This window comes from Pogoniulus pusillus, unplaced genomic scaffold (assembly GCF_015220805.1).
Source record: "Pogoniulus pusillus isolate bPogPus1 unplaced genomic scaffold, bPogPus1.pri scaffold_165_arrow_ctg1, whole genome shotgun sequence".
Taxonomy (NCBI): domain Eukaryota; kingdom Metazoa; phylum Chordata; class Aves; order Piciformes; family Lybiidae; genus Pogoniulus; species Pogoniulus pusillus.
Window position 1 is genome coordinate 1 of NW_026974597.1, and position 11817 is coordinate 11817.

The following is an 11817-nucleotide window of genomic DNA, read 5'->3' on the forward strand; positions in this document are numbered from 1 at the left end:
CTATAGGGTGAATTACTCTGTGTGATATAACTAGAGGATTTTAAAATTTTCCTTCTCTCTCTCTCTCTCTCTCCCCCCCCCCTTTTTTTTTTTTTGGTACATGTTCCTTATCCTTAAAGAAAAACCTAAGAAGAAATTTCCTATAATATCCCTGTCAGTGGAGCGCTATGAGTAAAATGACTCTTGGTTCACCAATATGGTTAGATGGTCATAATCCACTTTATTTCCGTGATACAGTGACTTCTATGCATTCTAGCAAGAGGCGTGCTCCACCACGATTGGTTACAATCAGAGGGTACATGCAGCTGCAGGTGGGCAGGATTTAGCCATCCCCCAGAGGCTGACCTATTGATGCCTTACAAGTAACCCTGTACCCTCTGATTGTAACCAATCTTGGTGGAGCACGCCTCTTGCTAGAATGCATATAAGTCACTGTATCACGGAAATAAAGTGGATTATGACCATCTAACCATATTGGTGAACCAAGAGTCATTTTACCCATAGCGCTCCACCGACAATTGGCGCCTGAACAGTGAAACAGGCATTCGGCTCAGACCGAGGCAGGCCAGCAGCGGGTAAGACCACGATCAGGAAGCCGGAGGGTTGGCCAGAAGAGAAGGAGCTGATCATCCTGCGGATGTTTTTCGTATCGAAAAAACTATCGTCATCGGTGTCGCTGGAACGGGTAGTGCCGCCTCAGGACGGGGGTGGTTGCTGGACATTCATTTCGCGAGTGAACAACCCGAGTGTGCAGGTAAGGCCCACACGGAATTTGATGTGGCACTGCGTCTGCTGGCGTACGTATTCCCATGAGAGAACGCTTGATGGACATTGGAAAGCTCCAAGAGCTGTTGGCCCGGGCGCATGTGCAGGGTCATATGAGTGAGCCTCCCATGATCTTTAAATTGGAAGTGTGGCAGGAGGTCGGAGATGCGATGTGGACGCGGTTATTAATGATGGAAAAGACTCTAAGACAGCTTGACAGCTAGGTCCCACCTGGCGGGATGTGCTCCGCGCGTTACTAGACATGAAAGCCGAAAGAAACGCTGCGATTGCGGCTTCTCAGTCGCTCCTGGCCGCGCTGGCCGTCGCTGGCAGTTCTGATGCATGCGCGGTGTCAGCTTCCACCTCTGCCCCCACCCCAAGCGCCCCGTCGCTGCCTGCGGTTGAGAAAGAGAACTCGGTAGCTCGGTTTTTCGGACTTAGCCGTGCCGCTCTAGTCAAGGGCATGACCGGGAAGATTGCCAGCTCAATGGCGGAGTTGAAAAAGAGCGTGCAGCACGATCCGGGCGGTCAGCCATGTTTCCCGCACTGTGCCCCGCCTCCGACCCCCCTCCGTACTGGGGCCGCACCCGATAAACCGATCATTGTCACCCCCGAGCCTGGTGATGGCGCTGCAGCTGGAGGGGTGTCCTCTCGTGGCTTGGCATGTGTTAGCGGCCACCAGTCACCCATGGCTACCGCTGACGATACTAAGTGGTCGCTGGAACAAGTAGTTAAGATGTTAGAGAAATGGACGCCTGACCGTGCAAAACAACAGAACGGGCTGCTGCGCCCAGCTACTCGGCCCGCCCCACCGCCCCCTCCTCTGCCAGTGCCCTGCCTGCTGGCTGAGTGCCTCCAGAAGATCCAGGAGCCAGACGCTGAGATTCGGGAAAAAGCATCTCAGCATAATCTGAAGTGGTCTGGTGTCATTAAAAATGCCCTGTTTGAGGGAGAGTGGCACCCTGTACAGTCCACAGCTTTTCCCATGATAACCAGGGTGAATGGCGAGGCGCACTGGGATGCCTGGGAGTGGAAGTCCCTGGAGCGTGTGCAGAAGGCAGTTAAGGAATATGGGGTACGATCAGAACCCGCCAGGCAGATGTTAGATTGGCTGTTTTCCACTGACCGCTGCATGCCAGTGGACTGCCGTAATTTAGCCAGTCTTATCCTGACTTCTTTCCAGTTTCTCCTGTGGGAACGGGAGTGGTCTCGGCAGGCGACCAGGGAAGCCACTCGTAACCAGTGGACTGGGGATCCCTTGTACGGGATTATGCCTGACATTCTAACTGGTCAGGGTAGCTACCAGTCTACGGAGGTACAACTCCGTTTCCCGCAAGAGCTTCGTGATCTGTCTGCCTGGTTGGCACTACAAGCCTTTTATTCCACTCCCGGCTTAACGCCCAGTCCCTCATACGTGGGAATCAGGCAGGGGATGAATGAGGAGTATAGTCAATTCATTGACCGGCTATGGGCAGCATTAACACATGAAGGAGAGTTGGATGATAGCACCAAAGCAGGGCTAATGAAGAGCATGGCATTTGAAAATGCTAATCCTAAGACCAGGGGTATTTTAGCCACGTTGCCCGCAGGGGCATCGGTAGAAGACGTGCTAGAACGCACCCAGGGTCGGGAACAGTGCGCGCTTGTGACAGACGCCGTACATGCATCTAATCAAGCTGCGGCACGAGAGTTAGCACAGGCAGTCGAGACTGTGCTTGACAAAAAAGTCCTTCTTGTTTTGGCAAAACAGCAGGAGACCTGCCCGACGCCCGCAGGCTGCTATTGCTGCGGCCACCTGGGTCACACAACGCAGCGCTGTCCAGCCTGTGTGGTGTGCCCATTACCAGTCTCCTGGCCATGCCACGGCAGTCTGCCAGTCGGGAAACTTCACGGCCAGTGCGAGCAGCCGTGCGCAGACGACAAGAGCTGTAGTGCAGGACGAGGCAAATGGTACCTGGACACCCACTACCCAGCCGCTGGCGGGAGCCGCGGGGTTGACTTGGCAACAGCAGTGTCACCTTGCAGAATACACAAGTCACGAAACTTCCTACCACTGCTTCTTCGCTATCTCCCTTGCCGAACAATATTGCCAGCGATTTGCCTCTACAGTACCATCTGTGAATAAAGATGAATCTGCGAGCCGCTATGAGTACACAGCTTTGCCGCAAGGAATGAAGAACTCACCAACTCTCTGCCAACTGTTTGTTGCCAGAGCATCGCAACCCTTACAAAAATTGGGCATGTACAATTGTCTATTACTATATGGACGACATTATTTTCTGTTGTCCGTGGCCGTTTGTGCCTGCAGACATGAAAACCATTGAGACAGTCTGCAAAAGAAGTGGTCAGATTATCGCCCCAGAAAAGATACAGCAGCAGAGCCCTTAGAATTATTTAGGTTGGAATATTACTGAGGCCACAATCAGACCTCAAATGATCAACTTAAACAGACAGCAGTTTAAAAAGTTTTTCAGGGTAGATTTCATACTAACGGTAAGGATAGGAAGTATGAGGGACGGGATGAAACAACGACATGGTGGCTGAGCTGACACAGCTGGGGGCTGGGCAAGATGGGGAGTAGAGGACACCAGCGGTGCTAGGGCTGGGCACCCTCCCTTCCCTCCCCCCCACTCTCCACCTGCGGAGAGGCCCACCCCCCCCCCCCCGCCTCTTTCGTCCGTCCGTTATCTCTTTTTACAGATTTTTTTTTCTGCTGGAAGCAGGAGAGCCTTGGAACTGTTTTGAGCTGGAAAATTACTGAGGCCAGAGTCAGACCTCAGGAGATTGACTTACACACGGACTTGAGTACAACGCCAGATGTTAGAAAGTTTATGGAAATGATAGCAAGAATAACGATGACAACTTAGAACCATTTTTGCCCCTGTTGCAAGCATGGACACACACAGGTGCATCTTTTTAGCCACCTGATAATGACAGTTTGCACTAAAAATGATAGCTAATAGTTCCTGACTGGGGTATTTACCCTTCGCCTTACTGATTAATTCTTTCTACGGACTAGGCACTGTCGTGGAAGGTAGTTTGCGGGAGATTTATGGGGAAAACACGCGAAGCTAACTTGTAAAGATCAAGTGATTTATTGCTCGAACACGGAGATCCCCCTCCCAAAACTAAATTACCCACGTAGATTCTTTATGAGGTTGCAGAGTAACATTTCAGAGAAATGGCAAATAAAGAGAGTCTGCGGTTTTTAGAGTTTTTTGAGTCTTTGAAATTATTCAGTCCTTAGGTAAAGAGAGTCTTCTGGTTTACTCACTGTCAAGCAGTTCAGTTCAGCTGGATTCAAAGTTTTGGGCGGTATCCCTTCCTTTGTCAGGGTCGGGCCCAAGCAGGCAGTTCGTCTGCTGCGGCCTTTGTATTCGAGCAGGCCGATCTGGAGCAGGAGCAAGGCAGGCAGGCAGGTAGGCAGGCTAGCGAGTAAGCAGGCTAAAAAAGCGCTCCCGATCCATGCAGGCACACTGTTTTATAATGTTTTAAAAGAGGTGTGCCCAAGCATTTCAGGTAATTTTATGTTATTTTTACAGATTGGTACAAAGTTACAATCAACCTGCATAATTGGACAATTTCACCAAAACAATTTCTAAGACCACCCCAAGTTCGGCCCACCACCAGGCGTTGAGCGTGCATGGGAACCAAGGCCGACAGTTGGAAAAACAATGGCCAATGTTTACCCTTTATCTTCACTAGGGAGGCATTTCTCATGGGACTGGAAGATTGTTTTGGTTTTACGATGCTCTTGGCGTTATAATGTGAGACACTGTAATTTGCACAACATGGGGGCCTGCCAGAAGCTTTTGCTACTGTGCTAGTTTGAAGCAAGCTAGAATGTTTTGGTAAAAGAACTAGATAACAGGCAGTGAAATGAAAACAATTGATGTCAACTTCTCTCACAGTCTCGCTGAGAACTCTGGGAAGAAGAAGTAAACTTTCTCCATTTTGTCTCTCACTCTTGCTTTTGCCTTGGACCTGGTCACATCTCATTAACCCTGCTCCTACTAACCCTGCTCCCTAACCTCTTGGCTGCACCTCTCTTCTTCCTGAGAACTGGGGTAAGGTTGAGAGGGCCAGGGGAAGGTGTTGGGGTGGTTTGAGAGCCCCTCCTGGGGACTCATGCTTCTGGGAGGGGAGTTGTGCTTTTGTATTGTTTATCCTTTGTATATTTCTGTATATAATTGTATATAACTGTATATATTGTAAATAGCTGCTTATAAATTCTGCTAGCTGTAAATAAATTGCTTCATCTATATTCCCAGGGTCCGTCTGAGTTAGCTGGGACAAATTCAAAAGTGTGTGGGGGTGGGGTAACCCCCAAACCATCACATTTTTTTATTGGCTTTCCCAACGTGGGGCTCGAGATATTTGAGTGATTGGAAATTAGCTCTGGGAATTAAGATGAAGCTAAATCAAGCAGCTATTGTATTTGGTTGGGGCATTGCTCTGGTCTGGTTTTGTTTTCTTGGCATTTAGTTGGATAAAAGCTCAAATTGTTGCTTATTTTATTGATCTGGCTTATAATAAGGCTAAAGCTAAGGTTTCAGATATGTTCTGGAGCTGGGGTGATTTTATTCTTGGTTATGCTGGTTTTAATATCTCTGAGAATATTACCAAGGACATTACAGGAGCTCTGGTCAATAATATGACAATCAATGAAAATTCTACTTTAAATATGGCTCTAATGAGAGTTATTCAGCCTAAGACAGGAATTCCAACTGTTTGTTTAGGGACATGCTCATGTAAAACTGTTTTGCTACTCACAGTTTTTAATATTTGCCTCATGATTTTAATATTCATATTAATTTTGGCATTATTGGTGAAAAATTCAAAACCAGTTTCTGTAAGAACTAGGAAAAATTCTGTGTCTCAGAAGCAGTCTCTTTCACAGCAAAACAAGGGAACACAGTTATCGGCTTCCCCCTTGCCAGCCTCTGCCCCTCCTTCTCCAAGTGCTGGGAACACGGCCAATGTTCCCGCCGCTAACATAAACAATGATAAGGATAACAAAAAAACAACGATCGCAGAGTTTTGCAGGAGCCCCAGGAGCACAGACAAATACCCAAAATCAGAATGTTCCTAGCAACAATCAAAACACGACAGGATTGGCAGGCATCCCAGGAGGACAGGCAAATAATCCCACTAATAATAATACTACCAATGCTAGTAACGCTAGCCCAGTCAGACCAAATCCTAATGATACCAGCTCAGCCAATTCGAACCCCCAGCCAGCAGACCAGAACCAAAATCCTCCTGTTAAAAGCAAGGCAGATTTGAACTCACAAGCTCCAAGTCAGACCCCCTAATGATTCAAACTCTCCAGGTCAGACCCCTAATGATTCAAACCCTCCAGCAGACACATCCAAGTCTGTTGCTGCTCAGGCCCTTCTGGCACCTGCTAAGGCAAAAGCTAAGACAAAGAGTGGTTCGCAGGAGGATGTAAGAGACGGGACCTCTGGTGATCAGCAGCAAGAGGAGGAGGAGATAGTTAGTCTGCGAGACCTTGTAGATGTGCTGAGACAACAATATTCAAGTGAGAGGAGCACTGTGAGGTTAGCTGCTAAGACAGAGGATGGTTCCAATGAGTTTAGGAGTGCTATGAGGAAGGTTCTGTTAGGCCCAGTACCACCAGATCAACAACAGGAAGAGGAGGTGGAAGATGACATCCAGGGCTCCAAGGATCCACTCAGAGAGGTCAGGGAAGTTAGGAAGGAATACACAAGGGAATCAGGTGAGCCAATCCTAAGCTGGTTAGTGAGATGCCGTGGCATTGGTGCTAATGCTCTGCAGGTAGGAGACAAGTCTGCCAAGCAGCTGGGACCACTCACTAAGGAGAGTGGAGCGGACAAACACCTGGCAAGTCCTCTTGGTAGGGTTAGCTTGTGGACACGCCTTTTGTTGGCTGTGGCTATGAGATATCCTTCCCGAGATGATTTGCCATGGGCTGCCAAGAAGTGGAACACCGTTGAGCAGGGAATTAAGCTTCTGAAGGAGTTTGCTGTGAAGGAAGTGCTTTATGGAGATCATGGCACTCATGAGCCTGACGATATTCCTTTGGGAACAGGTCTCATGAAGAAGCTGATTAAGCTTGCTCCTTCATCCTATGCTAACATCTTGGCCAGCAAGTTTCTAGCAAGGAGTGATAATGGAAGATCTTTCACTGTTGGTGAGTTCATTGACCAGCTCAGGCAGATAGAGGATAGCTTGTCACATTCTGGCCTAGTCTCTGCCATACAAACTATGACCACAGAGATTAAAGATACCATGAAAGAACTGAAGGAGGATCTCAAAAACATTACCAATCTGGTAAAGGATACCGTTCCTGCCTCATCTGAATGGGTGCATGTTTCTGCCATCAGGAACAGACGCCCACCTCCTGCAAGGCAATTCCAGCCCAGGAGGAGACAAATTCCACCCAGACAGCAGCAATCACGTGCGTCACTGTGGATACTTCTGCGTGACACATACGGGGAGAACATGAACAAGTGGGATGGTAAACCTACTTCAGCTCTTTCAAAGAGGGTCAGGGATCTGCAGAGTGGCAGAAACAGAGGCAACAATGCCAGGAAAGTAGCTGTCACTTCTTCAGCTCCCGAGAGCAACTGCAATTGCTCCAACAGTTGCAGTTCCTCTCACAACAACACCAATCACTGTGTACACCCTACATGCCATGTTCAGCATTAGGGGTGCCCTGCCTCCAGCCAGGAGGAGGAAAGGGATAGTGGAGAGAACCGAATCTATTGGAATGTATTCATTAGGTGGCCTGGCAGTTCAAGAGTTCAGAAATACAGGGCTTTAGTTGACACAGGTGCTCAGTGTACTTTATTGCCATCAAATTGCAAAGGGACAGAGTCCATTTCTATCTTTGGAATCACTGGTGGATCTCAAGAGTTAACTAAGATACAGGCTGAGATCAGTTTAACTGGTAAAGAGTGGAAGACACATACTATTGTAACTGGTCCTGATGCGCCTTGCATTCTGGGAATTGACTTTTTGAGACAAGGTTGTTTCAAAGATCCTAAGGGTCATAAATGGGCTTTTGGAATAGCATCTGTAGAGATTGAGGATGATAAATTGAAATTGTCTATTAGACCTGAACTTTCTGATGAATCTGCAGTTGTGGGACATCATGACATAGAGGGCCTGGAAGTGCCAATTGCAACTCAAACTGTTCATCATAGGCAGTACAGAACTAACCGTGACTCTTTGTTGCCCATTCATCAGCTGATTCGTCAATTGGAGAGTCAGGCTGTCATCGAGAAAGCTCATTCACCTTTCAACAGTCCCATCTGGCCTGTGCGTAAACCTACGGGCGACTGGAGACTCACAGTTGACTTTCGTGCCCTCAACGAGGTGACGCCACCCATGAGTGCAGCTGTGCCAGACATGCTGGAACTCCAGTACGAGCTGGAATCGAAGGAGGCTAAATGGTATGCAACCATAGACATTGCTAATGCTTTCTTCTCTATTCCCATAGCAAAGGAGTGCAGGCCTCAGTTTGCATTCACCTGGAGAGGAATCCAGTACCAGTTCAATCGTTTGCCTCAGGGGTGGAAACACAGCTCAACCATCTGTCACTCAGTCATCCACAATGCAATGGAGAAAGGTAAAGCTCCAGAGCACATCCAGTACATCGACGACATCATTGTGTGGGGCCAAACTGCTGAGGAAGTCTTTGAGAAAGGTAACAAAGTCATTGACATTCTGTTGCAAGCAGGTTTTGCCATTAAGAGAGACAAGGTCAAAGGACCTGCCAAAGAAATTCAGTTTCTGGGAGTGCGGTGGCAGGATGGTCGCCGTTACATTCCTCAGGATGTGATCAACAAAGTCTCTACCATGGCAGTTCCCACCAGTAAGAAGGACACACTTTCTTTCCTTGGTGTGGTGGGATTTTGGAGACTACACATTCCTGGTTTCAGTCAGATTGTCAAACCTCTGCATGATGTGACTCGTAAGAGAAACAATTTCGAGTGGGGACCTGAACAACAAGCAGCCTTTGATCAAATTAAACGAGAAGTAGTCCATGCAGTGGGCTTGGGACCTGTGAGATCTGGTCCGGACATTAAAAACATTCTGTACACGGCTGCCAGTGACAATGGTCCAACTTGGAGTCTTTGGCAGAGAGCTCCAAACGAGACACGTGGTCGTCCACTTGGTTTCTGGGGACGTTGTTACAGAGGTTCAGAGGCAAATTACACTGCAACTGAGAAAGAGATTCTAGCAGCCTATGAGGGAGTGAAAGCAGCTTCTGAAGTGATTGGAACTGAGTCACAATTGCTTTTAGCTCCAAGACTGCCAGTTCTTAACTGGATGTTCAAGGGCAAAGGTTCATCACCACATCATGCCACAGATGCAACCTGGTCTAAATGGATGGCTTTGATAACCCAACGAGCACGAATGGGTAATCTTGACCGACCTGGTCTGGTGGAGGTGATCACCAACTGGCCGGAAGGCACAGACTGTTCCAAACCTCCAGAGGAGAAAATAACTCGTGCTGAGGAAGCTCCTCCCTATGGTGATCTCTCTGATCAGGAAAAGAACTATGCTTTGTTCACAGATGGTTCCTGTCGTCTTGTTGGGAACAAGCGAAGATGGAAGTCAGCAGTCTGGAGTCCAACCAGGAGAGTTACCGAAACGAAAGATGGAGAAGGAGAATCCAGTCAGTTCGCTGAGGTAAAAGCTGTTCAACTTGCTCTTGATGTGGCTGAACGTGAGAATTGGCCTATCCTTTACCTCTACACCGACTCGTGGATGGTAGCCAATGCTCATGGGGTTGGCTAAAGGACTGGAAGAAGCATGGTTGGCAGAGGAAAGGAAAGCCTATTTGGTGTGCTGATCTATGGCAGGACATTGATGCACGGCAGGAGAAAACTCCAGTGAAGGTGCGGCACGTAGATGCACACATGCCCAAGAGCAGAGCCACTGAGGAACACCAACACAACCAGAAGGCAGATCAAGCTGCTAAGATTGCTCAAGTTGATACCAACTCTGAACTTGACATTGACCTTGATTGGAAACACCGAGGTGAGCTGTTCTTAGCTCGGTGGGCCCATGACTCATCTGGACATCAAGGCAGAGATGGAACATACCGATGGGCTCGCGATAGGTCAATTGACTTGTCCATGGACGCTATCACCCAAGTCATCTATGACTGTGACATTTGTGCTGCTATTAAGCAGGCTAAGCGAATCAAGCCCTTATGGTATGGTGATAGATGGTCAAAGTACAAGTATGGTGAAGCCTGGCAGATTGACTACATCACTTTACCTCGATCTCGTTCTGGCAAGCAGTATGTGCTAACGATGGTAGAAGCCAGCACTGGATGGTTGGAAACCTATCCAGTTCCACATGCTACTGCACGTAACACCATTGTTGGTTTGGAGAGACAGATCTTGTGGAGACATGGAACTCCAGAGAGAATTGAGTCAGACAATGGTACTCATTTCAAGAACAATCTTGTGAAAAACTGGGCCAAAGAGCATGGTATTGAATGGATCTATCACATACCCTACTATGCACCAGCTTCAGGGAAGATTGAGCGCTACAACGGTTTGCTGAAAACCACCCTAAAAGCCATGGGGGGTGGAACTCTAAAAAACTGGGACAAACATTTAGCAGAAGCTACCTGGTTGGTAAATAGTAGAGGTTCAGTAAATAGAGCAGGACCTGCACAATCAGATTTGGTCCAAACAGTAGACGGTGATAAAGTTCCTGTTGTACGTGAAAAGAATCTGTTAGGGAAAACTGTTTGGGTATTTTCTCCTTCGGGCGAAGGGAAACCTGTCCGAGGGGTGATTTCTGCTGAAGGTCCTGGTCATACATACTGGGTAATGCAGGAGAATGGTGAAATCCAGTGTATTCCACAGAGAAATCTAACTTTAGCTGAGAGAGTTTAAATTCAAGCTGTTAGGAGTTTTCTGTTCTAGGTAACATCGGCGCCCAACACTGAGAGAATCTATAATAGAATCTACAGTACGTGAGCACGAACCCAACATCACCTGGGAGTCCCTGTTCTGAGCTTTTGAATCACCTACATCTGATTGAAGTGTGAACTGAACTTGTATATATTGTTTTAGTGTAAATATTGGTTTAGATTAGATTGGATAATTCTCAGCGATACTCTGAGCGAAGTAGACAGGGGTGGATTGTGCTAGTTTGAAGCAAGCTAGAATGTTTTGGTAACAGAACTAGATAATGGGCAGTGAAATGAAAACAATTGATGTCAACTTCTCTCAACGTCTCGCTGAGAACTCTGGGAAGAAGAAGAAAATTTTCTCCATTTTGTTTCTCACTCTTGCTTTTGCCTTAGACCTGGTCACATCTCATTAACCCTACTCCTACTAACCTTGCTCCCTAACCTCTTGGCTGCACCTCTCTTCTTCCTGAGAACTGGGGTAAGTTTGAGAGGGCTGGGGGGAGGTGTTGGGGTGGTTTGAGAGGCCCTCCTGGGGACTCAGGTTTCTGGGAGGGGAGTTGTGCTTCTGTATTGTTTATCCTTTGTATATTTCTGTATATAATTGTATATAACTGTATATATTGTAAATCGCTGCTTGTAAATTCTGATAGCTGTAAATAAATTGCTTCATCTATATTCCCAGGGTCCGTCTGAGTTAGCTGGGGCAAATACAAAAGTGTGGGGGGGGCGGGGTAAACCCCAAACCATCACATTCGTCAACTGGAGGATCAGGCTGTCATCGAGAAAGCTCATTCACCTTTCAACAGTCCCATCTGGCCTGTGCGCAAACCTACGGGCGACTGGAGACTGACAGTTGACTTTCGTGCCCTCAACGAGGTGACGCCACCCATGAGTGCAGCTGTGCCGGACATGCTGGAACTCCAGTACGAGCTGGAATCGAAGGAGGCTAAATGGTATGCAACCACAGACATTGCTAATGCTTTCTTCTCTATTCCCATAGCAAAGGAGTGCAGGCCTCAGTTTGCATTCACCTGGAGAGGAATCCAGTACCAGTTCAATCGTTTGCCTCAGGGGTGGAAACACAGCTCAACCATCTGTCACTCAGTCATCCACAATGCACTGGAGAA